Raw genomic sequence first — 3,879 nt, forward strand, 5'->3', positions numbered from 1 at the left:
TCGGGCCGTTACACACTTGGACGTTTGTCGAACTTCCATTGGTCTTTCCCCCCTAAGGGTCGCTTTTTGCTAATAAAACAAGGGCTAATTAGTTGGAAAAATGCGACCTAATGTTTGTCGCTCATTCCCAGCTTCTTTCATGACTTCGATGTCATTGAGAAAGACCTTGGTCGACTCTTCGGCGGCGAATTTGCCAAGGTGGATATACCTAAACGATTAATACAACAACAAAAGAGAGAGAGAGAGAGAGAAGCTACTTATATTTCAAGAGAAAAAATATTTTTTCCTTTACAAAATTCTGATTTCTCTACAAAATTCTGAAATGACACTATGTAATTTCATCAATCCTATGGCGAGTCTCATATTGAAAGATCGATATAGTATCGTTAGGTAATCAGTGTCACCTTACGCCTAAATAGGGGAAATAGTAAAAACCGATTAGTTGACCTTGAGGACCCTAAGAAACTTCATAAATATACTTTTCGCCCCTGTAAGAGTTAAGAGTTAGGATATATTCAAAGAAAATTATGAAAGTGAAAGAGTAATTAGTTAGTCGACCATGATTAGCAAACCTTATAAAGGGCATAACAAGGTGAATAGACCCAATTTATAGAGGAAACTCTAGGTTGCTCTTCTTCTCTTTCCCTTCAAAACACAATGACCGGAAAGGTCGAAGAGAAAGGGAGTGCAGACAAGGATGATAACACACAAGATGGCACTGTGGACCTCAAAGGAAGACCCATCCTAAGATCCAAGACCGGTCGATGGAAAGCTTGTTCCTTCGTCGTCGGTAAGGGCAAAGCCGGTGGCGCTGCCTTTCTATAGGAAGCCAAGGCTTGGTTATCGGAACATAGTCATGTTTCGAGTTCATAAGTTTTTGCTTCGACATAAATTTGCCAAAGCTGCTAGATAAGGAGTTCATTCTGGAAAAGTGCCATATTTTGGGCAGAAAAGAGAGAGTTAACTTTTCCTGTCATACTCAAATTTTGCTTCTGTAATTCTTGTTTACTGAGTCCTCAAACGTACGTAATTCCGTTACCAGGTGGGAGAAAGAGAAAGTAGTCTTTGATTTGATCCACGTCATTTCATTCTGGCATTGTGTATGTAGGATACGAGGTATTTGAGAGAATGGCATTCTATGGGATTGCAGCGAACCTAGTGGTGTACTTGACGAAGAAGCTCCACGAAGGCACTGTGACATCCTCGAACAGCGTCACGAACTGGGTCGGGACGGTTTGGATGATGCCCATCCTCAGCGCTTACATTGCCGATGCATATCTCAGACGTTACTGAACTTTCATTTTTGCATCCGTCATTTATCTCACAGTATTGCGGATGCATTCGGATTCATTTATGTAGGTACACATACAAATTCGATCTGTAACATAATTAGAAAATGAGCAGGGCGTGTCCCTCCTAATGCTGTCAGTGTCGGTGCCGTCGCTGAGGCCTCCATCATGCGGCCCGGGGATCAAAGAAGAGGAGTGCAACAAGCATGCCTCGTCCCTCCAGATAGGCATTTTCTACTTCGCCCTCTACATAATCGCGGCCGGGACAGGCGGGACCAAGCCCAACATCTCGACCATGGGCGCAGACCAGTTCGACGACTTCGAGCCCAAGGAGAGGGCCCAAAAGCTCTCATTCTTCAACTGGTAGATGTTCAGCATCTTCTTTGGGACACTGTTTGCAACCACAGTCTTGATCTATGTACAAGACAACGTGGGTTGGGGATTGGGGTATGGCCTTCCCACGCTAGGCCTTGCATTATCAGTCCTAGTGTTCTTGGTGGGCGCTCCATTTTATAGGCACAAAGTGCCCTCAGCACAAGGATTGCTCAAGTGTTGGTGGCGTCGATCAGGAAGCGGAAGTTGCCTGTTCCAAGTGATATGAAGGTGCTTTATGAATTGAGCCTCAAAGAATACGCGGAATCAAAGAAATTCCAGATTGATCACTCTACTTCTTTGAGGTTCACACGTCCCTAACTCTACGGTTTGTCATTACATAGTTTCCGCAAAATTAATCAGGACAGTTTCATGTCACTTCGGTAAATTTCTTGACAAAGCTGCGGTGAAGATTGATTCGAGCTCGCCGTGGATGCTATGTCCAGTGACCCAAGTAGAGGAAACCAAGCATGTATGCGCAGAAGCTAACACTCTTCATCAAGCAGGGCACGACCCTGGACCAAAGCATGGGCCCCTTCTTCAACATCCCTCCGGCGAGGCTCACCGCGTTTGTCACGATCTTCATGCTCATAAGCATCGTCATCTATTACCAGTTCTTCGTCCCTGCCATCAGGCGCTATACCAAGAACCCTAGAGGCATCACACTGCTGCAGAGAATGGGGGTTGGCCTCGTCCTCCACATAATCATAATGATCACAGCTTGTCTCGCCGAGAGGCGGAGGCTGAGCGTCACCAGAGAGAATGGCATTTACGGTGAGCAACAAACAGTCCCTCTCACCATCTTCATCCTCCTGCTGCAATTCGCCCTCATGGGAGTCGCCGACACCATCGTCGAAGTGGCGAAGATCGAGTTCTTCTACGACCAAGCACCTGAAGGCATGAAAAGTATAGGAACATCTTACGGCACTAGTAGTTTAGGCATCGGGAACTTCCTAAGTAGTTTTATTCTCAAGACGGTCTCTCGAAGACGGTCTCTCGAATCACCAAGGAACACAGCCACAAGGGTTGGATCTTGGACAACCTCAACATCTCCCACCTCGACTACTACTACGCATTCTTGGCAGTCCTCACGTTACTCAATTTTTTGGTATTCCTTGTCGTGGCCAAGTTTTTCGTCTACAACGAGGAAGTAACCTTTGATAAAGAGAAGGAAGCTTTGCCTGCGAATTCGGCTGATCACAAGGCCCCGACCGTCGAATGAAAACACGATAAAATGTCATACACATACAATGATTTATAAGATTGATACAATGTAAACTTTATTGCATATAGTTGACGGACATTATCCTCTTTATTCCCCTATGATTATCATGTTTGTCAATGATTTAGTTGCTCCGAAACTCACAAAAACTGAGATTCTGGGTAATTTTTAACACGTGATTGTACACTAATCTTCTGTTACCGGCTGCATGAAACCTCGGACAAGCAGCAAAAGTACATGAAATCCCCTAGAGACATTTGAATCTTGAAAATTAAGGGTTATGGAGGATTAATAGATGGATAAGTCATCACAATGGATACCTTAAGGGAAGAAAAAGAGGCCATGGATGACAGTAAGCTGTTTTGCATTACCTTTTGCCAAGAGGCTTACGTTCCATGCACAATCATGGAATCAGTATGCATTACATGAAAAAAAATTTGGACAAAAGAAAAACCAATAACTCAATTCAGATCCCCACGAAGTTCATCGGAGTTTTATTGATTTTCTGCTCTTATGTATCTTCTCGGTTTAATGATACAAGGTATGACAAATTTCAAACATATATATGCATGGGAGTGAATTTAGATCCATCTCTACTTCAACGAATTCAGCATATATGCAAATTCATTCTCCTGTTATATCATTGCTCCAATGGTCCGGATCCTGGGGATACATCATCTCTCTAGTTCATCTCTTCCTTCTCATCAAGCCCGTCATGTTGATCAGAGGTCTCTACCTCAAAAAGCTGACGTGGCTTAAGCTATCATCGTCCATACCCTCGAGATCCTTAGTGTTCATAGCTTTCCCAGAGCTCAATACTTCATGAGTCAACACATTAGATTCCTCATTACCCGATGCACACTCCTTGCCTAAAGGAGCGCACTCATTAAGCTGGTCTGCGTCTGCTTCCAACTTATTAGTTGGAGCACTAATTGGAACTTCCGAGGCATCTCCGACGCTCAAACTTTCTTCCAACATTGAACTGTCATCTGCTGT

The 3,879-nt window shown here is 44.0% G+C and overlaps 1 pseudogene; it reads left to right on the plus strand.

The window, feature by feature from the left end:
* Window positions 1-657: 657 nt before the first annotated feature.
* LOC115665886 (protein NRT1/ PTR FAMILY 5.2-like) lies at window positions 658-2,883 on the plus strand (annotated as a pseudogene).
* Window positions 2,884-3,879: the final 996 nt, after the last annotated feature.

The sequence above is a fragment of the Syzygium oleosum genome, unplaced genomic scaffold (genome assembly GCF_021117445.2).
Source record: "Syzygium oleosum isolate NSW1041296 unplaced genomic scaffold, Sole_v2.1 Sole_v2.12, whole genome shotgun sequence".
NCBI lineage: Eukaryota > Viridiplantae > Streptophyta > Magnoliopsida > Myrtales > Myrtaceae > Syzygium > Syzygium oleosum.